This window comes from Trachypithecus francoisi, unplaced genomic scaffold, assembly GCF_009764315.1.
Source record: "Trachypithecus francoisi isolate TF-2019V2 unplaced genomic scaffold, Tfra_2.0 Lachesis_group8, whole genome shotgun sequence".
NCBI classification, from domain to species: domain Eukaryota; kingdom Metazoa; phylum Chordata; class Mammalia; order Primates; family Cercopithecidae; genus Trachypithecus; species Trachypithecus francoisi.
This window is the reverse complement of record NW_022681473.1, coordinates 25220625-25246856: the sequence shown is the minus strand read 5'-3', so window position 1 is coordinate 25246856 and position 26232 is coordinate 25220625.

Sequence of the window (26232 nt, the reverse complement as noted above, 5' to 3'; positions counted from 1 at the left end):
TTCTCAGGTTCTTTGGTTATTTTTCAAATTTAAATATAAAGAATACGTTCAGACTACTAAAAAAATACATTCAGAAAAATCTAAGAAGATAAAAGACAAATGCATTCTCCCCTCTTCCCCATCCCCAACTTCTGTGTCTATAATAGTCACCAATAAATGAAAGTTTTTGTTTATTTTTCAAGAAAAAACATATAATGGTATGTAAAATGCATTCATTCACACACACAAATTGTGTAATTACACATATGTGTGTATTTATGCACATAGTATCTTTTTGTTGATGCATCAAATTTCTACATAGAAAATTTTAAATTCTGCAGTGTATTATCTTTGGGTTTCTTCCAATAAGAGCAAGTATAGATGTACCTCACAAATATTTTCTTTTCAAATATTTCCATTTAGCTAAGTATAATAATAATAAATTGCACAGAGTTTAGTTGTAAGAGTTTAGTTTAGTTGTAAGAGAACAACTAAACTAATTTTTACATACATATCTACCCATGTAACTGCACATCAGATTTTCCATATCACACAAGATTGCTATCTAACTCTTACACATTCAAATATTTCCTCAAAATTAGTCACACATTTGACTTCCATGCAGGTAGATTGGTTTTGCCTTTATTGAACTCAATATACATAGTCATGTAATATGTATCTTTTCATGTCTGGCATCTTTTGCTCAACATTTTGTCTCTAAGATTCATGCATAATTTACATGTCCCAGAAATTTGTTCTTTTAAAATTCTATGCATTATTATTCTGTTGTATAAATATACTACAATTTTTATTTACACATTTTAACATTAATAAACATTAGAATTTGTCTTAGTTTATTCAAGCTGCTATATCAAAATACCCTAGACTTGGACATTTATTAACAGCAGAAATTAACTGCTTACAGATCTGGAAAGCTGTCTGGGAAGTCCAAGATCAAGGTCCTAGCAGATTTAGTTTCTGGTAAGGGCTCTGCTTCAAAGGTGGTATCTTGATGCTGTGTGTTCACATGGTGGAAGGGCAGAATGCTGTATCCTCACATGATGGAAGGGGGCAAGGGTTTTCCCTTCAACATCTTTTATAAAAGCACTAATTCCATTCATGAAGGGAAAGCCCCCTCATGACTTAATTATTTCACAAGAGGCCCTGACTCTTAATAACCCCACAATAGGGATTAGGTTTCAACATAAATTCTGAAGGGACACATTCAGATAATAACAAGGTTATGTCCATTAACCAACTATTATGAATTAGATACATTTTAGCTTGTTTTGTTTAGGTCGTTCAGTGAATATGAATACTAGTATTTGCTGCATACATATCCAAGTGGAATCCTGATTCATGGGTATACACTTAGCTTGAGGAGATACGGGCAGTTTTCCAAAGTGGCCATAGAAATTCACATTCAGTGCAGCAGTGCATGAATTTACTCCATATATTTGCCACTATTAGATATTCTCAGTTCTCTTAATTTTAGTAATGGTTGATGGGTATACAGTATTATCTCATTATGGTTTTACTTTATATCTTCTAATGATTAAATATGTTAGAGAACTTTTCATATGATTGTTACGCAACTTTTCTTGTGCTACATCTGTTCAACTTTTGTCATGTTTTTATCAGGTTAAATGTCAGTTTCTTATTGACTTGTAAGGGTTTCTTATGTATTCTGAAAACAAATCCTTTGTTGAATATATGTAATAACAAATACTACTTCTTTGCTGTGACATGCTTTTTCATGTTGACAGTGTTGCTTTTTAAAGAAACATAAGTTTTCACTTGTAATGAAGTCTTATTTATAATTTTTTATTTTTGTTAGTGTTTTGTTACCAGTTTGTAAATGTTTTGCTTATGCTGATCTCATAAAGATATTTTTCTTTGTTTTCTTGTATAATTTTATTGCTTTATATTTTCTATTTAGGTCTCTGATGCTTCCATAATTAACACTTAAATAGTTGTAAGTTAGGTACCAAGGCTTTCTTTTTTCTGTATGGATATCCAGTTTGAACCAGTACCACTTAATCTTTCTTAATTGAATTTCAGAAGTATATTTATTGTAAACCAGGTGACCATGTATATGTGACTCTGTTTCTGGGTTCTATTCCAATTAGTTTTTTTGTCTTTTACAGCATCATAACTGTACTATCTTAATTAATATATCTTTGTAGTAATTATTGACACATGGTAGTGTAAGACGTCCAATTTTGTTTCCTTCTTCAAAACTGTCTTGGCTATTCTATTAAATTTGCTTTTATATAAAATTTAGAATTACATTAACAATATTCAAAACTTGCTGAGATTTTTATTAACATTACATTGAAACTAGAGATCAATTCATGGATAGTTTGTATAGTAAAAATTTGAAACTTTTATTTATGAATATGGTATACCTCACTATTTCTCTTTGAATATTTTCCTCAATATTCCATAGATTTTAACATAGAGATCTTGTACATCTTTTGATAGACCAATTCCTAAGTATTTGTTTCTTTTGATGCTACAGTAAGTAATTTTGTTTTACTGTTAATACATTTGTTTTAATCATATTTTCTATTTCTATTTTATTTTCTAATTAAAATTATCCAGTTTAATCATTTGTGGATTTTTTTTAAAAGTAACTTTTCATTTCATTGATTGTCTTTGTCTATTTTCTGTTGATTTGCTATCCGATATTTATTACTTATTTATTTCTAAGTTTATTGGATTTGATTGATTCTTCTGTTTTGTTGCTCCCTTTGGTAAAAGTTCAAATTATTAATTTTAGTTCTGTCTTTCTAATTTTGTGTTTAAAGCTGTAAATGTCTACTAATCATTACTTTTGCATCCCATGAATTTAGAGATGTTGTGTTTTTGTTTTTAATCAGTTGAAAATAATTTCCACATTTTTGTAATTTTTTTCTCTAACTCATGAGTTATTAAACAATGTGTTGTTCATGTTTTGCATCCTCGAGAATTTCCATATTTCTCTTTCTGTAATTTAACTTCATCGATTTTAAAGAACATTTTATTTTATTTGGATCTATTTAAATGTATAACCATTTGTTTTATGACTTTTTTATATTAAAAAAACACATTTTGCTGTTGTGGATGGAATATTCTAGTTACGTTAGGACTCTGATTGATAGCATTGTACAAGTCTTCTATATCCTTACTGTTTAGTTGTTCTATAATTACTAAGAAAGGGGTATTTAAATATCTGTCTGTAATTACTGATTTACTTATTTCTCCTTTTAATTCCATGAAATTATTAAATTATTCTGGAAATATAACATTTACTGCAAAAAAAGTCTTTACAGCATAAGTCAGAAAAATATTTACTCTAAAACTGCTGCTTTTCATAAGACTATCGAGTGGAGTTTCTTTCTCTTTTATTACTCCACCACAGGGAATGTGAGATGCGGAGGGAGGGAGAAGATGGCTGGAAAGATAAAGAAGGGATGAAGGAAGGGAAGAGACACAGAAAAAGGGGAGGAACCAAATTTGAAGTAGAATGTTGATGGGTGGAAAATATGTAGAATGCACAAGAATTGTTTTATGTTCCCAATATACTGAACTCTTTATTATTATAAACTATCTCTCTGTTTCTATAACATTTCTTGCATTAAAACCTAATTATTCTAGTATTAATACAACTACTTCTACTTTCTTCTAGTTACAATTTGTATAGTATATCTCTTTCATTATTTTAGGTTCAATCTATTTACATCTTTAAATCTGAAGTATTTATCTTGTAGATAAGATCTTGCAAAATTTTGCTTTTATTTATGTTTTTATATTTACTCTGATAATCTGAGTGAAATATTTAGTCTATTTGCAATGTAATTATTTGTATGGTTGGATTTTTTCCAATTTGATATTAAAATGATTTATAAAACACTCAAATCTTTTGAAAACTGCAAACTACTTTGCACAAAGATAGAACAGTCCTCTACAGTATATGATGGCAAACTATAGCACATAAGCCAAACCCTGCTTATCTCTTGTTTTGTAAATAAAGTTTTGTTGGAACACAGCATTCATATTTGTTTACATATCACCTATGGCTGCTTATGTGATGCAATTGAGTAATTGCTACAGAGGCCATAAGTTCTTGTTTTACAAAATCAAACTGAAGAATTCTCTCAGAATATACATATAAAATGTAAATAGACATATAGATAAATGCATATAAAAGAGATAAAACAGCAAGTAGAATAAGAAATTAAAACATGATTTTATACAATTCTGAAAAGAAGTAAGTCCTATAATTGGGAAAAGGAGATATGTAACCAGTGACCGAAATTTTCACACATAATCAGAAAGTTATTCCCAAGATTGAAAAACTAAAAGGCTAATGCTGGACTGAGCAGTATGAGATAAAAGCAAATTTTTAAAAAACAACTTCTAGGAATATTTTTGATACGTAATAAAGAGGCTATGATTATTTACTGAATAGTAGAAGGCTTATACTGTCTACTTTACTCACTGAATAAAGGTTTTTTGTTACTGTTCACCTATTTTTATTTTGTCTTTCAATATGTATTCTTGAGATTTTACTATTCTAAGTGATGCTTTTCTGTTGTAATTTACTTTTAAGTTTAAGCATTTATTTCCAAAGCACTGATATTCAAGGGAGACATTCTGGAACAACGATTCTATGCCTTTGTTTAAAATTCTTTCATCACCAATTTTGGCTTAATAGAAAATTATGTGAACTGGAAAAGAAAGGAAAAAAATGAAGAGGAACAAGGAAAGAAATTGAGGGTTAATAGTGGTCAGCAAATTAAAGCTTGTCATGTGATGAGTACATAAAGTGCAATCAGCAAAGCTCAACTAAAGGAACGTAATTTTAGGTATGTTATCAACATATCAATAACTAGATGATGGGTATAAAAACATGGTACTGTGTAATCAAAAAGCAAAGCACTCCATTTTCACTCCAGTTTCCTTTCAAGACTTTAGGATATATGAAACCTTCCCAGAGAAGGAGATAAATGGTTGCTCCCACCTCATCCTTTTCAAAAGTTCGTTTATATTGATAAATAATATGCTAGTATATGTTTCATGCTACAAACCAGATATACAAATAAAATTATTTCCCCCTATAATAAAACATTCATTCTGTTTTAAGCCCCAGTTCCAGCAGGATTTGATATTTTAAGCATGGCCAATTCAGGAACTCAATGGTTTGAGAATTTCCCCTCCTCTTACCCTGTATTTTTGTCTGGAGCCACTTGGGCCATTTGATTGCTAAGGCATTGGGTAGAGAAGTAGTTATATGGTCATTAGTCATTGCCATTTACTCAAGCTGAAGTATACTGAGATAAGCATTTTCTCTTTAATCAATATTTTGTTCATCTACATAAATAATTGAGACAATTTAAATTTCACTTGGAATTTAATCTTTGGTCTGCTTCTACATACTTAACCACTGGCCTCTCAGCCCTGATACTCTTTCAGATCTGTGGTGTTTTTCTTGAGCATTCAGGTTAGCACAGTACTCTTGCACTGCCCTGAAGTTCTGAGAACACAAAGTGTGTCACAGACCCGTTGCTTAGATATCTAACTCAGCCATTCATCTTCTCCTGCTCCTAAACCGTGCTGTGCATGTAGGCACTCCATGAGTGTGAGACTAGCCATTCGCTTGGGTTCTCTCAGGTGGTCTCTTACAGTTTCCAAACCTATTTAGAGTTTCTTCCATCTCTTTCTCTATCTCTCACCCCACCTCAGCTGGAAGGCAGGGCACATGGTCCATTTTCTCTGACTTTTTTTAGCCTTACATTTTATGTAACATGAGTCACCTAGCCACTCTTTGATATCTGTTATTATGGGCATAAGTATAACATTCTGAATCCTGCAGGATTTAGAAATATGAAACCCAATCATTCAAATTCTCACATTACAAGTTACTTCTTCTCCCTTAAAACTACTGCCATATTCATTAGTTTTTAAAGTCAACTCAAAAACCCAAAAGCTACTGGTGATAGTTCCAAGAAAATACACATTTGTCAAAACTAACTGAACTACACACTTAAAAAAGAACACGATATTGTATGTAAATTATACTTCAATAAAGTCAATTTTAAACATGCAATTAAAGCTAAAACTTTAATAAACGACTTTCTTTGGTATTTTCTTTCAGACAATTAGCAGAAAATATCCTACCTTCTCTGCAGAATGCAGAAAGGGAGAATAGCACAAAATAATATTCCATGCAATAATATTAGTAACAGTAATAAGAGTGATGATGAAAACACTTAAAAGTTTCTACTGTGTGCCAGGAAACTCAGAATAGTTTTTATCAGTTAATTTCTACTATAATTTTTTAAATTTTATTTTTTAAATTTTTTATGTCCATAGGTTTTAGAGGAAGAGGTGGTATTTGGTAACATGAATAAGTACTTTAATGGTGATTTGTGAGATATTAGTGTACCCACCACCCGAGCAATATACACTGAACCTAATTTGTAGTCTTTAACCCCTCACCATCCTCTCGTCCTTTTTTGCAATTGCAAAAATATGGAACCAGTCGAAATGCCATCAATTGAGTTGATAAAGAAATTGCAGTATTTATTTACGATGGAATACTACTCAGTCATAAAAAGGAAAAAAAGTCCACCACAATTCTATAAAATGGGTTTAGGGTTAGATTCATTTCACAGCCAAAAGTGCCGAGATTTGGAAGATTAAGGAAAAAAGGTAAGTTTGTGCAGCTTCCCTATGACAGAGGGGTGATTTAAAAGCAGAGAACCTGACTTCAAAGTCCTCACTTAATTACTGTCCTACACAGACTTTCAAAGCTAATTGTTTGGTCAAAGTTACAATTGTAATAGAACTGAAAATTATAATGGTAAGGTGATGATGATAATGATGATGATGATGATGATGATGATGATGATGAAGACTGTGGTAGTGGTGATGGCATGATGCAGATATGCTGATATTGACAATTTTTAACACTGATGCCAGGCATTCCTAGTGCCAATGTAAATTTACCCATTTATTGCCAACAAAAGACTTCTGACAATGTTCCTGTTAATATCTCCACATCACAAATGAGAAAAATGTGGAATAAATTATTATCATATATAAATAACATATCTAAAATTATACAGCTAGAAAGTATTACAAGTTAGACAGAAATATAGGTTTGATTAGACATCAGAGCTTACTCCTTTATTTCCTTTAATAGCTTGTCTCTCCTTTTAAAAATAAGCATATTATTATTATAATCATGTTTTGAATCCCATGATGAGTAATTTAAAAATATTTCATTATTGTCCTTCATTTTGGATTATTAACTAAACAATAAATGTCACTGCTTTTTCAAGAAAAGTACACGTTGTCATCTTGTACAAAGTTGGGGGCTGATAAAATGGAAACATAGAACTAACTCCTTTCTGAACTTTGGTTTATATCAATATATTCAAATCTATGTGCACATCTAGCTATCCGACTGTCACATATGTATATCTTCCTATTGATAGATTTGTTCAGCTTACATATTATTGATGTTTTAAGATTCCTTATGAAGAAAGGATGAGAGGCAGGTAAAAATATGCAATAACTTTTATAGCTGGCTTTGTTCCTGCTTACTACCAGTAAAAAAAAAGTTAAGTATTATAACTACTTCCTTAATCCACGAATGCACATAAACTCACAGGAAATTATTTACTAGTTTCCTATGGGTTCTTAGTACTTAGTATGAAAATGCATTGCTTCACAAATTCAAGCGGCCCAGGGAAAAAGGGAAATGATGAACTTATGAAATAACTCCTGGGACTAAGGAATTAAAAATCCTTCAAAGGTAGAACAAGGCAAAAAAAGGAAAGCTCAAGAAATACAAGATGAGCTTTGATGATCTCCAGTCAGGCATGAAGGTAGAGGCAGTGGTAAAGCTCCATTTAAAAGTTGTATTTTCAGACTTATTTCCTTTAATACTGCTTAACATTGTAATTTTATTAACCACTGGACTGAGACAAAGATGACTACAGCAGTTAGCCCAGTGTAAACTGAACATGTTTTAGCAACTCCCATGAAAAGTCACTGCATTTTAACTGACATACTGTTACATACTACATCAGAGAGAAAAATAGTTTTGTTCTAGTGGGAAATTCATGCCCACATAAGGATATTTAGTACTTACATAGTATTGGAAATATCATTACAGTCTCAAAGGTAAACACTCTTTTATCCCTGCACTACTTTTATAACAATGTGTAACCCTAAACATGTTTAAACAATTGAATTTTGCCTCAAAATGCGAAAATCTACAGGGATAAATTTTGTTTCCAGCTACTACAAATAGTATAAAAGCACATCAAATATATAAAGAACACACTTGCATGTCTAAATTAATCTTATTGATTTTTAAATAAGTTTCACATATGAAAGTTAATGCTTTCAAGAACCTAAATGAAGCAGTGATTTGGAAAGGTGAATTTATTGAAACATTAGTTGAATCAAATGAAAAATAGAGTCGAACATTTTATTTCAAGATCCAGAAATTTGACAACTCCCAAAAATCCCTGTATTAAATTATACTAGTGTTTTTAAAATTGAAGACAACATCTAGAGTGAATTAGAATTATAGGCTTATCCAAGCTGATATGCATTTCTACTGCATCAGGCCATAGCATTAGGTAATGAAGCTATCAAGACACAGTAACTATTAGAGGAACAGAGAGAAGTGGCTCAGAAAGTCTGAGACATAGTAACCATATGGCAAGTTTCTGTTTCCATTGACTGAGTCAACTTTTGCATGCTCAGTAGGTATATATAGGTACTGGGATATGTGAATTTAAGGTGAAACTGCATCATGTTCAGCATTCGAGTCATTCAATTACATAGTGCATCTATTATGCCATTGTTCAGGTATACATCAGTGACCAAGTATCATATATATATGACATATATCATATATATCATATATAGAGAGAGAAAGGACATGACTCCACCTAAGTTATGGAACATGAAACATATAAGACCCTCGAGGCAATGGAAACAAACAGCACTTTATTGCTCTCTCCTGCAAACCTTTCATTATTTATACCTCTCTTTGTATCCAGACTGGGAAAAAAAAAAGTGAAAATCAACCACCATGATCTCGGGTCTGAGGAATCCTCACATCTCCTTTAAGTCTTTGTAAATCTCCAAGGACTGTTGGTACTTACTTATCCAACAAAAATAATGCTTCGTAAGTACTCAAGGGAAAAATATGAAATATGTATGCCCATCAAATTATTGTCTTAAATCGAAGGGGTATTTTCCTCTCTGTGTAATCACCTTCAGTATTCTAATGAGGAAAACAGAACAAATGGCATGCGGTTGCCACAGCAACATTTTTTATTCTCTTACCTAGTGTTAGACAGTATTTTTTTTTCTGTTTCCATTTTCTTTGCTTTGTTTTAATAGAATAAAAGCAGCTCTAATAAATGTAATTTTACTACTCCCAGTTTCTGGTTTTTGCTTCACTATAATGAATAAATTTGAAAAGCGATACATATCCCAATAATGAAGTATATATGTTCACACACAATTATGTGGCGGCATTATTTTGAAGACATAATGCTACTGACAAATACAGTGGTTTCCCGCTTCATATGGTAATTAATAGTGTTGTTTGTTGTTTTAGACATTTTATCTTTCATCATACATAATTTGTTAAGTAAATTAGACACTAAAATTTGTGTGGCTTTAACAGATACCAAATAATAAAGTATTATCAAGGATTTAATGATACAGAAATAGATCTTGGAAAGAAATAGTATGGTGATGCAAATAGTTGCCATGGTGATAACTTGAAATCACTGTGTGATTTTTAAAATATATATATTTTAAGGAAATGTAAATTTTACTAACATTAAAAAATACTAGACTCTATCAGATTTATCCAAAAAAGAACAAAACAAAAAACAAAAGCACTTAGCTTTTATTTTCCAACTTATAATGTTTCTACTTAATATCAACAATTTGAATATTGAATTATCTCACCAGAAGAAATGTTTATTCACAAACAGAAAAACCTTATCAAGTGGTAGAAGAATTCATGCACTGATTGGAAGCTTGGACTAAATGAATTTTATGTCATTACAAAAGACAAAGCTCTATGATTTCGATATATATGTAGACATGTATTTATTGGAGCATAAGCAGGAAAACTAGCATTGTCAAAAACCTTAATCAATCATTATAAATACATACATAAATTATAAAACATAAGTAAAAGCTCAATAAGAGTGTCAAAAATATAGTAGGCAGTAAAGATCTGTTATATGAGCAAATTAACACTTTATGCCATTTACCCTGTCCTCACCTCAATAATAAATACTGACTCTCTGCAATATGTAAATTAGCTTGAAATAATACAAGATATGTTATCTAGTCCTAATTAATTAATTATACCTGCAGGATTACAAATCCTAATGTTAGACAGCAAGCTTTACCTATAAATAATAGTAAGAGACAACTGATGATCAAGCGTTACTCTCCAAAATGCAAGTCAATACTTTCTAAATCAAATGGAGACTATCTGTTGGAAAGATCTTCTAAAAATACCACCATACACAGAAAATGTGTTTCAATAGCTACATCAAATGGGTTAAATTAAAATGAGACTATGGATGTGCTCCTGTATATGGGTACTTAGAAGGCCCTTAACAATTGAAATTATAAACAGAAAGGAAAAGTCACTACCTCTGTGTACTCTTTCACACTTATTCATAAGCTCATCTATTCCCTGGTTTCACCAGTAGTGCAGCACTCAAATAATTTTCAATTACTTATAATTGGGTAAAATACACAAACACACGTGCACAAATATATATGTACATACATGCATACATAAAATCTTACCTAATAATGTTATTTTATTAACACCCATTTAACCCTTTAGAGTTTAACCAATCACAATCTTAGTGATTAATTCATTTGATCTATACAACAATTCTGAAAAAATCATAGTTTGATTTTGTAAGTTGAGACTAAGAAGGAAAATAATTCAGTGCATGACCCAGGGTCATACAGTTAAAAAGTGTACAAATCCAGGATTTTTTTTTAACTTTTTATTAGAGAGCCCATACTCTTGCAAATCCAGCACTTGTCTTTTATGTCACTTCAGTGTCTCACATAGTATTTTATGATTTGAGCATATGCTCTCAAGTCTCCTGTGCCTCTTTAATAAAAGGGCTGTGTGATAATTCTTTTGGTAGGTACCAATATTTCTTAGTCACCCCTGATACGTTGCTGATTCAGTGACAGATATTGAGAATCTCTTCAATATGTGTGAAAACCCATTAATCCTGGGTCAATGAGGCAGTCTACCTAAATTTCATCATTAAGATTATTATTACTGAAGCAACTTCAGCAAAGTCTCAGGATACAAAATCAATGTGCAAAAATCACAACCATTCATATATACCAATAACAGACAAACAGTGAAATCATGAGTGAAATTCCATTCACAATTGATACAAAGAGAATAAAATATTCAGGAATCAAAATTACAAGGTATGTGAAGGATTTCTTCAAGGAGAACTACAAACCACTGCTCAACGAAATAAAAGAGGACACAAACAAATGGAAGAACATTCTATGCTCATGGATAGGAAGTATGTGAAAATGGCCATACTGCTCAAGGTAATTTATAGATTCAATGCCATCCCCATCAAGCTACCAATGACCTCCTTCACAGAATTGGAAAAAAAAAAACACTTTAAAGTTCATATGGTACAAAAAAGAGCCCACGTTGCCAAGTCAATCCTAAGCAAAAAGAACAAAGCTGGAGGCATCACGCTACCTGACTTCAAACTATCCTACAAGGCTACAGTAACCAAAACAGCCTGGTAGTGGTACCAAAACAGAGATATAGACAAATGGAACAGAACAGAGGCCTTAGAAATAACAACACACATCTAAAACTATCTGATCATTGACAAATCTGACAAAACATGAAATGGGGAAAGGATTCCCTATTTAATAAATGGTGCTGGGAAAACTGGCTAGCCATATGTAGAAAGCTGAAACTGGATCCCTTCCTTATACCTCATACAAAAACTAATTCAAGATGGATTAAAGACTTAAATGTTAGACCTAAAACCATGAAAACCCTAGAAGAAAACCTAGGCAATACCATTCAGGACATAGGCATGGGCAAGCACTTCATGACTAAAACACCAAAAGCAATGGCAAACAAAAGCCAGAATACACAAATGGGATCTAATTAAACTAAAGAGCTCTGCACAGCAAAAGAAATTACCATCAGAGTGAACAGGAAACATACAGGAGAAAATTTTTGCAATCTACCCATCTGACAAAGGGCTAATATCCAGAATCTACAAGGAACTTAAACCAATTTACAAGAAAAAAAATAACCCCATCAAAAACGGGGCAAAGGATATGAACAGACACTTCTCAAAAGAAGACATTTATGCAGCCAACAGACACATGAGAAAATGCTCATTATTACTGGTCATCAGAGAAACAACAGATGCTGGAGAGGATGTGGAGAAATAGGAACATTTTTACACTGTTGGTGGGAGTGTAAACTCGTTCAACCATTGTGGAAGACAGGGTAGCGATTCCTCAAGGATCTAAAACTAGAAATAACATTTGACCCCAGCAATCCCATTATGGATATATACCTAAAGGATTATAAATCATGCTACTATAAAGACATATGTACACGTATGTTTACTGTGGCATTATTCACAATAGCAATGACTTGGAACCAACCCAAATGTCCATCAATGATAGACTGGATTAAGAAAATGTGGCACATATACACCATGGAATACCATGGAGCCATAAAAAAGAATGAGTTCATGTCCTTTGTGGGGACATGGATGAAGCTGGAAACCATCATTCTGAGCAAACTATCACAAGGACAGAAAACCAAACACCGCATGTTCTCACTCATAGGTGGGAACTGAACAATGAGAACACTTGGACACAGGGTGGGGAACATCACACACCAGGGCCTGTCATGGGGTGGGGGACGGGAGGAGAGATAGCACCTGGAGGAATACCTAATGTAAATGATGGGTTGATGGGTGCAGCGGGTCAGCATGGCACATGTATACATATGTAACAGACCTGCACATTATGCACATGTACCCTAGAACTTCAAGTATAATTTGAAAAAGAGAAAAAAGGATTATTATTGAAGAAGAATATTGTTAACAATAGGCAAAAATACTACATAAAAACACATATTTTGAGACTAGAAATTAGTACTTATTGGAAACTATTGCCAGTATCCTGTGTAATCTCAACAAAAGTTTCCAAAAATTTATGTTTGGGAATGAGGAAGAGGTAAAACTAATTTTGAAAGGGAGAGAGGGAGAGAGAGTGAGAAATGCAATAATACTTATTGAATACCTAATATGCACCTTTTATAATGTTAAGCTTTTTTTCATAATTTATATTTGATGTGATCATTTTGATGCCCATTTTATAGATAAGGAACATGAATATGGCATGGAAGGAGAGTATGACTCATAAAATATTCAGTTAGTATGTAACAGCCTTAAGATGAAAACCTAAATTGTGCAGATTCCAAAACCTTTACCACTATAATATGACATTTCAACATTTACAAAAAAAAAACAAAAACATGTATGTGTGAGACTGTGTGCGTATGTGTGTGTGTGTGTGTGCATGTGTGTGTGCTGGGGGAGAGGCTAAAGATGTGAATATGTTAACTTATATAACTTTCACAATAATACTGAGAAGTGTTTCAATTACCTCTAATTGATAAAGGTGAACACTTAGTTGCAGAGAATCATTCTGCTCATAAGCTACAGAGGCAAGAACTAATAAATCTCAATGTAATAGAAACACTGATTTCTTACCAGATCTGGAACAGTAATCTATAAGAATTACTAAAGTTTGCCAACCCTAAACAAGTATAGGTAGAGAAAATGTGAAAACAAGCAGGCATTTATAAAGTTCACATCTTGATATTAATTGGTTTTCAAGAATTTATATTGCTATAGTCTACAGATACTTGATGTAAGAAAAATATAAACCAAAAAGTTGTAGACATATTTCTTGATCTTTCTTTTCTTAATGCGACTAGTAAACAGTTAAGACTGATTTCTACTGTATTCCTGTATATTCATTTTTTATTTACCCAAAAATATTTATTTTATGTCCAAGATACTAGGGATACATACGTGAATGAAACAGATAAAAACTTTCCCTCCTAAGTTCTATATTTTAAACAGAAATAGAAAATACGTAAATAAGTAAAAATACATAGTAAGTTGTATGGCTATAAATTAATAGAGTTCACTAAGACAGAAAGGGTGTATAGTGTGATCCAGAAAGGAGAAAGGTTTGCCGCAAATTTAAATATAAAATCAGGTGACGATAGAAGATTACCTGAAAGAGTTGGAAGAGTAAGTGCTGAAGGCACCTGAGGGGTAATTTTGCCAAGTAGAAAGACTTGCAACTGCAGAAGCCCTGAGAAACAAGGAGAAGTAGCACAGAGCATTTCGAAATAAACTAAACAATATGAGTGTGGTCAGAGAATGAGTCAGAGGGATAATTACAGTGGTGGCAGATTTTGTACAACTTCCTAGGTCATCTACTCGAGTTCACTCTGAATCAGATGCAAAAACAATGGAGTGTTTTGAGTAGAAGCAGGTCATCTGGCAGATAGTAGAGGATGCACTCCAGTTGCTCTAGGAAATCGAAAAACAATCCACATGAGAGACGATAAAGATTAAACCATGATTGTTGTGGTGAATGCCATGAAAGGGTGTGGAGTCAAATATATTTTAAAGATAGAACTTAAAATATTTGCTGATTCATAAAATATAGGATATGTGAGGAAAAGATGAGTCAGCAACAATTAAGTCCCAGATATGTTGTATGGATAATTGTAAGAATGAGACAGAAAAAAAGATAGGAGAAGCAGATTTTAGTGGAAATTGAGGAAAGATCAAACATGTTAAATGTAAGATGCATATTATGTATCAAAGCGGACAGTTAAGTATGCAGATGTATATACACACTGGAGTTCAAGGAACAGGTCGGTGCTTGGGATATAAATGTGGGTTTGTAAGTGTATTGACGGCATATAAAACTATTCGACTAGACAAAATTGCCAAAGAAATCAATTTTGATGTTTTAAAAAAGAGAAAAAGTTTAAGGATTGAGTCTTATAGAGATATTGGAGATGATGATAAACTTAAAAAAAAAAGTGAGAAGGAGAAACCATTAAAGAGAAAATCTGGGAAATGCATTGTCTTAGAAGTGTAGTGAATACTAAAGGGATCAACTAAGTCTAATGTTGCTGACAGGCCAAGCAGGAAGAAGCATGAGAACTGACCATTTAGCCTCATGGACATCACTGGAGACCTTTGAAAATAGCGGTTTGATTGGAGAGTGGAGGTTAAAACCCGACTGGAGAGGCTTCACAGAAGAATGAGAAGAGAGAAATTTGAGACAATGCAAATAAGCAAGGCTTTTATACTTGCTCTTAGCCAAAAGGCAATGGCAATGCCTTTTGTTTTTACTTTAAATACAGGAGATAAATGGGGTTGATGTGATGAGGTAAATAAATTCAAGGGGTTATACAGATATGAGAGAATCACTGCTGAACATATTTGCATGATCATCAGAAAGAGTGCATAAAAAGAGAAAAGTGATGTAAAACAGAGAGAGAGAGAAAAAAAATCAATGGAGTGCTATTCTTGAGAAGGAAATAGGTGTTGGAATATCACAGGGGCATGTTTCTCAATAGAAGCAAAAGAGATAAGCAATAAAGTAGTAGTAAAGAAGACACAGTAGTGAAGGGAAGATGGATTTTATAGGCTCAGATGGAATAGGTGAATAGACATAGTGCTGGAAGCTTGATCATTAATTTCCAGAGTAGTAGCCAGGAAGACCCTTTCTAGAGCTACGTTGCCTGAGTTTGAATCCCAGATTTGTCATTAGCTAACTATATGATGTTATGCATTTGTCTCCTCCTTTACATAAAATCTATAAAGTAATTGCATTTATATGATAAGGTCATTGTAAGAATTATCAGAATTAATAAAATAAAGCACTTAAAATAGAATCTGGCCTAGAGTAGGCACTGAGCATAAGTTCAGAAGAAAGGAAATGAGCCGAGAAGATAAAGGAAGAAGTAGTGTGACAGGTGATAAGATTTAAAAATAGTTTTAACGTGTTATGAATTATGTATAGAGGTATAGAAACATGACGCTACACAAGTAAGAACTGTGGAATATTAACATCTAAATAGGGTATAAAACTCAGAAGTATATCTCATGGAAGATAACGATTTACGTGAGGTTCAGAGGAGTACCTAAAATTTTAAAAGAGACAGAACTTCTAGCTAAGAAACCTGTCCTGAAAAATACAATGAAAGCAGGCCGGGCACGGTGGCTCACGCCTATAATCTCAGTATTTTGGGAGGCCAAGGTGGGCAGATCAGGAGGTCAGGAGATCGAAACCATCTGGCTAACATGGTGAAACCCCATCTCTACTAAAAATACAAAAAATTAGCCAGGCGTGGTGGCGTATACCTGTAATCCCAGCTACTTGGGAGGCTGAAGCAAGAGAATGGTGTGAACCCAGAAGACAGAGGTTGCAGTGAGCCGAGATTGTGCCACTGCACTCCAGCCTGGGCAACAAAGTGAGATTCGGTCAAAAAAAAAAAAAAAAAAAAAAAAAAACGATGAAAGCAAAAAAAAATTAGCAATAAAAGGAATTTTCCCAACAAAGAAAGAGACTGAGAAAAGATCTGTTCTTCCTGAAATGCCCTCTCGGTCCCTGTGTCACATACCCACATGCCAGTGGCCTCTATGATGCAACCACATCAAATTTCTGGAAAAGCCAAGCTTTTCGACATTTTTACACCTTTTTTTCCTTTCCCACAGTGTCCTTTCTACCGTATTAATCCAGCTGGTAAACATGTATTCACTGTTCAAGGCTTAGTCTAAATACACTCTAAACAAACTATTTTTGTGTGAAGTACTTCCATTGTGCCCAATAATTCTGTGTGTGTATTTCTATTAATGATACATAGAATATTTTACTGCATTGTTTACATGTCTGTCTCCCTCTACTAGACTATAAGCTCTTGAGAGATCATCAGCCATCTTAGTTGTCCCCCAGACCAGCAAGTACATTTAACATAGTACATGTGTAATAGGTATATTTTAACTAGAAGAATTGATACATGGCATTCTGAATTTATTATTAGATAAATAAAATTTACAAACTTCATAGACTCTATATTATTCTCCATAGTCATCTGTATTATTGTAAATATGGATTAACCCATCAAATTGCTATAATATTGGACATCTTTGCAGTATGACAGAAGTAAATTCTCAGTTATGGTATATTTTAAGAAAAGACATAGAAATGCTGAGAAAGACCTGTATATGATTTAATCAGTAGAAACTAGATAAGTTTGAACTAACCATTGGCATTTCAAGTTCAAATTTTCCTCATCTTCCCATTTGATTCAATCTTCCCATAATGATTCAAAAATCATAATTTTGGAAACCATTCTACATTCTAATAATCTCTCCTTCCTCCAAACTTTGTTTGTATTACTCACTTGACTACAAATCACTATGTACTGCCTTGTGATCTTTCTTATACTGTTACATTAAATAGATGTTTTTTATTTTGCACTTTGCATGGTTATTTTGTATCAATTATAATTGATTATATATTCAACCCAATTATAATATCATAGAGAAGTTTAATTTACAAAACCTGTCAAGCATATACTTATTGAATGTCTATGCTGTGCCAGGAACCCTTCTTGATATTAACAGGAGAAGCAATTCAAACAACAACAACAAAAAAATAAGAATAACCCTTTCCCCAAGGAGTAAATCAAACAGAAGAGATTAATGCAATAAGTCATTTATAGAGGTATATACAAAATGCTAAGGAAATCCAAGGGGATCCAAAGAAACCTCACAAAATAGGTGGCAACTGATTTTTAATTTGATGAGCTGAATAAATTTTTTCAGTTAAAGAATGGAAATAGGAGGCCGGGCATGGTGGCTCACACCTGTTATCCCAGCACTTTGGGAGGCCGAGGTGGGTAGATCACAAGGTCAGGAAATCGAGACCATCCTGGCTAACAAGGTGAAACCCCGTCTCTACTAAAAATACAAAACTTACCTGGGCGTGGTGGCAGGTGCCTGTAGTCCCAGCTACTGGGGAGGCTGAGGCAGGAGAATGGCATGAACCCGGGAGGCCGAGCTTGCAGTGAGCCAAGATCGCACCATTGAATTCCAGCCTGGGCCACAGAGCAAGACTCTGTCTCACCAAAAAAAAAAAAAAAAAAAAAAAAAAAAAAATATATATATATATATATATGGAAATAGGTGTGTCATTGGCTAAGAAAACAGAATATGCAATATAAGTGGACATTTGAACAACTAAGGACATTTCAATTTGTCTATAACAATATAACATTAAACTAATTCAGTTTTAAGTCTCAATTTAAATTAGATTCAATTTATCAGTTATTGCCACCATCCCCTGCTATTACACATACAAAATAAAAATTGTAGAGCCTTAAAGACAGTTAACTCAGTTCAAGAGAAATACTTGACCTATAAGATCCTGAAAGACTTATCTCATTAATTAGCTGAGATCATGTCAAATTAGCATATTAAAAAAGTGATCTTAGAGGGTTTAGCTGGTTGAGATTTTCCCACGGCTTGAGAAGAAAAACTATGTCTTAGCTGAATTAAAGAAGAAAGAGTACATGCTATGAGGGCTAAAAACCGAAAAATCACCCCCTTTTTAGTTTCATGCCAATTAAGAGAAACAGAAAAAGAATGCAAAGGCAAAGATATCAAAACTTAACTACAGATTTCTGCTCTCTGAGTGTCTGTTTGGAGGGTACGGAGCAGTTTTTGATAAGCATACCCGCTAGTTAAATATGGTCAGGCAATAAGTGGAGATGAAAGTTTAAGAATAAGGAATTGGGAATAGAGTGGTTAGCTTCTGTGGCTTAAGAGCGGACTGTCAGACCAGCCAGCTAGATACAGAACTTTGCCAGCAGCTGCAGGCCTGGAGCCACTCAAGAGCTTGGAGTCTTGCAAAGCTGGGAAAAGTCAGCTAGGGAGGGGCCATCAAACCAAAAAAGATTACCTGACCATTTAACTCAGCCACAAATGCAGATAGAATAAGTAACACAGGTGGACAGGAAGTCAAGCTGCAAGATCACAGGAGTAAGAAAAAGGCACTCATGACAAGCATCCTGCTATTGAGAGAAAATATAAACTCTTCCTTCCATTCATGGAGAATCCCTCTAACTAGGAATGGGAATGGGTGGCTTTGAGTGAGACTATTATTTGTATCACCAAGACTGAAGGCATCATAAATGAAGTATTTAAATGATTAAGTGCGACAAAGCTTTAAACAGAGTTGTCTATATAGTTGGATTATGTAATTATAGATGTTGTTTTCCCTGTTGGCCAAATGATTAAACTTGGGGCACAGATCCATTTCGTTGTTTGTGTGCGTGTATATATATATATATACATGAAATTGACTATTCTGTCTATCTGGGCTATAGTAGAAATAAATGTATCATCCTGCTACAGTTGGAATCTGTATTGTTTTAATCTGTGGGCCAAACAGAGCACAAGGAAGTAAAGCAGTTACTGGAGACTAACGTTTTGTTAAATGATGAAAAGGAGAAAGTGGGGTAACTAAAAAGGGAAAGAAGAGACAGAAGACGGCATTATTATTCTGCTTGCCTGTTTGATTGTTTATTTAGGAGACTGGGAATATTTGTAGATGAAAAAAAAGTCAGTGGAAAGAAATCAACAATAAAATAGTTTCCCCTTTTTCATGGTTTTACTTTCTACTGTTTCATTATCCACAGACATGGTTCAAAAACATTAAGTAGAAATTCTAGAAATAAACAAGTCATACATTTTAAATTGCATATCATTATGTGCAGCATGATAAAATCTGATGCGATCCCACTCTGTCTCTTTCAGGCAGCAAATTATTTCTTTGTCTAGGGTATCCATACTGTACATGCTCTTCTGAATGTTAGTCACTTAGCAGTGGTCTCGGTTATCAGATTAATGGTTTCTGTATTGCAGTGCTTGAGTTCAAGTAATTTCTATTTAACTTAATAATGGCTCGAAAGTGCAAAAGTAGTGATGCTGGCTCACTCTTCTGATATGCCAAAAAGAAGCCTTGAAGTTCTTCCTTTATGTGAAAAGGTAAAAGTTCTCCACTTCTTAATAAAAGAAAAATAATTGTATGCTGAAGTTGCTAAGAGCTGCAGTAAGAAGGAATCTACTATCTGCAAAATGGTGAGAAGAGAAAGGAAATTTGTGCTGGTTTTGCTGTCACATCTCAAACTGCAAAAGTTATGGCCAGTGTGTAAGCACTTAAGATGGAAAAGACATTAAAATTGTAGATGGAAGACATGAAGAGGAAACATGTCTGATTAATGGCGACAAGCTGTGCCAGATTAGCTTATTCTTAATTAAATTAAACATTATCATAGGTATGTATATAGAGAAAAAAATAAGCCTTATCATAGGTATTCATATATCTATGGGGTACAGTACTCTTTGAGGTTCCAGGCATCCACTAAAGGTCTTGGAACATATCCCTCACAGACAAGAACTGCTGTATAAAAAAAATTCTTTGAACATTGTACTAGAAAACAATAGCTAATACCTGACATTTGTTTAGTGGTTACTAAGCACCAGGAACCATTTAAAGAGCTTACGTGTACTAACTCACTTAATGCTTACACAATTAGTGGTGCAGTCGCCTTTGCAAAATTATGACAGTAAGAGAAATCTGACACAGTTGACTCCATCTTGTTCTATTCTCCAAGTTGTCATTAGTCTTTCCTGGGTGTAGGCCAAGCTAATTTGGGGAGAAATTTATTTTATAGTTTAACCTTAAAGCAAGGATAGTACTATTCCTTCCCGAAACTAAACTGCCTTTATACAACTGATGTAAGGACACAAGGTTAGGATTATGACAGGGACCCGAATTCTGCTAAGATGTAGGCATAGCTAAATTATAACAAGCCATTGTTCCACAAGATTTGTAACTTCACCAATTACTTGCATGGATAACATTACTATTGTACAATCTAAGATTGATCTTTTGAAATATTATTTAGATTTTTGCATTCTGGCAACCAATCGACCACATGTAGACTCATGACTCAACCTATCCTGTGCCCCTCACCCAGAGGCAGACTCAGTGCCTGAGGACCATTTTACACACTCCTGTGACTTCATCCCTGACCAACATTCAGCATCCATTCCCTAGTCCCCTACTCACCAAACTATTCTTGAAAACCCCTAACCTCCAAGCCTTCAGGGAGATCGATTTAAGCAATAACTCTACTCCTTCACATGGCTAACCTTGCAACATTTAAATTCTTTCTTTACTGCAATGTGATGATCTGAGATAATTGATTTTGCCTGTGCAGTGGGCAGGAAAACCCCCCTGATGACTACAGCAGGTAAAGTAGCATTCACAATTATTGTCCACATTGTACAGACAGGAAACTGAAGCACAAAGAGAAAAAAGGTGGCAAGATTAGACAACCTTCATTGTTTTTATTACTACTCCATAAAACAAAATGAATGCTCTCATGTACGTTCTTGTATATTATCAGTCAATTGACAGTTCCATAATCAATATGTCATAGATCTGTTGGAACAACACTGCCCAAAGAAGTTTGACCCCTAATGGTGATTCCCCAGCTCTGCCATGGCATCATGATATAAGCCCACACACAATACTAGGCTTTTGTGTATTTGTTTTAATGAAATGTTATATGGTGTAAGATTAAACATTGTTTTGCATAGCTACAGGTTGGGCTCTCTGAGAGGTAAAAATGTGTGATGTTTACTCAGGTGTGCCCTTAGAATAACCCTGCAGAAAAGGAAGCAACTCTAGGCAGAGACAGGAGTTAAACCATGATGTAGTTCTCACAGCAGCATCTGCTAAACTCAGGGGAATCTTCGGAGCTAGAATGACCATTTAGAATTGCTCCCAACTAGGACAAGATGGCCAAGACTTTATAGTTCTGCATTAGTCAGTCATTAGATCCAGGTGCTGTGTGGCTTTATACTAGGGGCTAACAGTCAAGTGCTTACAGCACTGCCAGGAACCAGGGCAACAAATCCTTCACTCAGAGGGCAGGTGGGCAACACATTACAGAGTCTACCCCAAGCATTCATGGTATAGAACCATATAAAATTGCCATTTCTATATGTCAAAAATGCTAGAAAGTGGACCATTTCTTATGGTTTGAGCTAATATATATTATTATTTCACTTAAGTATATGTTGTTTTCTCTAAAAACCAGAGAGGTGGCCTGCAGTCATTTGTAGTATGACTAGGGTTGGGTAGATCAAGTTTATTTTTAAAAGGTCATGTAACTGAGAACTGTGGAGCTAACATCTTACTAAAGACATCAAGCTATTACAGGTTTTAAAGGGGAGACAATTTTACACGTCATTATATTAAATGGTATTGTTTTATGTTGGGTTGTTTATATATACAAATAAAAACCTTGTCATTGCTTACAAAACTTCATAGTTGGTTGTATTAGTTTCATACGACTGTAGAAGTAGTTCCCATAAACTATTTAGTGTGTTAAAGCAATGCAAATTTGTTATCTCAGTATCAGAAATTCAGAATGGGTCAGTAAGGCTCTAATCCCTAGACTGGAGGGAGGTGACTTTTTTTTTTTTTTTCTTTCATTTTAAAGCTTCTAGAATGTGTTTCTCTAATCACAGCTCTTACTCTCCAGATTGGACCCTCTTACTTCTTTCTTATAATGACACGTTACCTGGTTCCCACAGAGGTAACCAAGAATCATTTCTGCACCTGCTGATCCTTTATTTGATCACATCTTCAAAGCTCTTTTCCCATACAGGGAATTTTGACAAGATTTTTCCAGGGATAAGGAGGAAGACATCTTTGAGGAGCCAACATTCTGCTTACCACACTGCATGAATTGGTGCAAATTAACTGTCTTTCCTGGACTTCATTTTTCTTTCCTGGCAAGTAATAGATTACAGCATGTACCTGAGGGTCCTTCTAACATTCTATACTTATGCATTTATGATCAACAAATAGCAAATTGTATTTTAACTTTTCTGCTTTGCTCTGCAAAATTAATGTAGTCTAAGAAAAGACCTACCAAAATATTATGTGATAAAGAATAGCAATGTCAAGAATCAGGTTATGAGTGATTTTTTAATAGAACGTTAGCTCTAAAAATAATTGAGATGTTGAATGTCACACTCTTTCCCACCCCTCATCACCACTTGATGGTGCATTTGGGCACTAGTCTTTTCTATGGAATTTGTCAATCATATGTCTAGCTAATAACTAAAGTATCGCAAACTCCAATATGTATCATGCTATAGAATATGTTGCACATTTTCAAACAACACATCAATGCATGAATTGCTGAAGAATACATGTCTGATGACAACAACAATAACAATGAAACATGTCTTTTTTGGTGATTTTTTTCTGACTATTGATTTCCTAATAAGAGTAAAACTACTAGTTGCTGTTATTTTAATATTTGCTTATTTGTTTTTGTTGTGGTTTTGTTTTGTAATTCCAGTGGTCACTCAGTCTTCCCTACTGTTTGTTCCACAAGGACAGTTCTTGACATTGAACGTTCCTTGGCTTTCTTTTAAGTGGAATATGTCATTTCTTTCACATTCAAATAAAAAAGGAAAGCTTTTTTCTCCTTTGTTTAAAAAGAATGTCCTATACTTGAGAAAAGAGTGAAGCAGCTTTATTTTAAAACCCAGATGAGAAAAACAAAACGCATCTTGCATACACAATGCACATTTGTTGGCATGCCCTCAGTACGAAGACTTATCTACTATGCTGTTGTATCTTGATATTGTAGGATGCAGGCTTTCCCCAAAAGTTAAAATATATTTTTGACTTGTTGACCAAGAGATTAAAAGTGGTCTAAGAAGAGCATTCATTTTTCGAAATGATGATTCGTGCAACCTGCTGCTTGCCACTTATTATAACTACCAACTGATATTTTTTTGTATTCCCTCTGGCTAAAAGAAACTGCTCTTCATAGCGTTAATTTTAAAATACAATTATGGAGGAATGATGTCAGCAAGATGGCTGACTAGAAGCCCCTAATGCTTATTCCCCACACAAAGGCAGCCAACGCAATAAATAAATAGCTACCGTTTGATGAAAATACCTAAAGGGGAGCTCCAGAGTACATCAAAGGAATAGCAGAAACACTGTAGCGCACAGAAATCCAGGTTGGCCACACAAAATACAGAAAGATACACATGACCTCTAACACCCAATTTCCCAATTGGTATCAGCTCAGACCCAGGATGGACTTTTCCCTGTGGGGAGAAAGTAAGCAAGAGGACCCCAACAACCTCCTTCAACACTGCAGTCACCTACAATCGTTGCCAATGGGGACTCTGGCCATCCTCGTAGGCACCAAGCCCAACTGAGGCAGCTGCCTGAGGCTCACGCGGCTGTGCTTCCCCCAGAGAAGAAGCTAATGCTCTGTCCAGTCCTCCATGGCTGGCACTGCCTACACTACACCATGTTGGAACCAGAGCCACTGCTGGAGTGTGTCTTGCTCCAGGGATGAGAAGCCACTGAATACTTTTCATCCTCAGGGCTTTGTCCCTGCTGCACCACACCCTCCTAGAGGTCAGCTATCCCCTGGCTGAGTTGCCACTACACTGTATCTCCTAGGGCCAAGCTGCAGCGAAGCTGCTCCATCCACCCCTCCTAGTCTCTGCTGCACCCTGCCCTTCAGGCCCTGAACAATAGTGGCACCCTGCTTTCTGGAGAAATAGTGCCTTGGCTACCCAGAGCAGTCATACATTCTAGCACCAGAGCTGAAGCAGCACCCCACCTTAAAGGGAATCATTGCCTTAGCTGCCTAGAGTCACAACGCTCTATAGCCTGAGCTGAAGTGGTACCTAGTTACTGGAAAATTGGTGCAACTCAGAGCAGTCACCCTCCCAGCTGCCTGAGTTGAAACAATGCTCTGACTCCCAGGGAATCTTTACCAAGACTGCCTAATGCGGTCTTACCTCCCGGTACCTGAGCTGAAGCAGTTTGCCACCTCCCGGGGGGTTGGTGTCTTGGACAAGCTGAGCAGCCACGCCTGCCATGGCTGAGCTGACATGGCACCCTGCATCCCAGGGATACAGAGCATTCATTGAGCTGGGATACTTCAAGCTGAGATACTTTGTCCTCCAGGCCAAAAAAGGTGGCACCCTGCTGCCCTGGAACTAGACTAGGCCCCCAGAGGCTGAGGTGCTAAGGCACCTTGCCTTTCTAGAGAGTGGATTCATTGCTGTGCTGTTCCCTGGCCTCCACAGTCCAAGCCACAGCAGTGCTCCACCATTCCTGAGTTTTTGCTACTGCTGCACCCAGCTTCACAGAAGCCTAGCATTATCCCAGGGTCCGCAATGACCAGTGTGTTACTTCATCCCTCAGGGCGTGAGTTGCTGCTATGCCCTATTGGCTTTGGCTTCCAAATTACAGTTGTGCCTTGTTCCTCAGGGCCCAAACCTAAAGAGCACTCCTCCCTCTCAGAAGTCAGGCTAATGCTGTCCCCTGCCCCCAGGGTTAGAGTCCTACTACAACCAAACCTGCTGGGCCCAAGCTCTTGAGGTGTCCTTTAGTATCACAGAATTTAGCTCCGTGGGCAACCTACATCTACCCATGCCTCGAAGAGTAAACCTGCACCTCAAGTCCCAGATTCAAAAGTAGGTATAAATCCTGATCCCAGCACTCAGGCTTCACAGCTACTCTGAGTACCTGCAACCAGGAACCCAGTGCTACTGCAGCTGCTTGTGGGCCATGTAACGCCCAATGCCAAGAAGGACCCTCTCAGCTAAAACTCTCCAGTGTGGGGAAAACAAGAACAAAAGGACCCCAGTTGTCATTGTCACTGAGGATTCTTAACAGCACAGGCTTCTGCCCCTACCATCACAAACTCCACAACCTAGGCCATTGAGGAACCCACATTCATTGCTAACACTGATCACAGCTGAAAAAGCTTCACAGAGACGATGCCATTGCATCCTTTGGAACCCACCTCACCCTGCCCAGTCAATACCGTAAGGCCCATCTGCAGGCGAAAGTCTTTCCCTAGGGAAGCCACAATATAAAATGTGGAAGATGTGACTTCCACCAGTTATGCAGACATCAACACAGGGGCACAAGAAACATAAAAAAGCAAGGAAA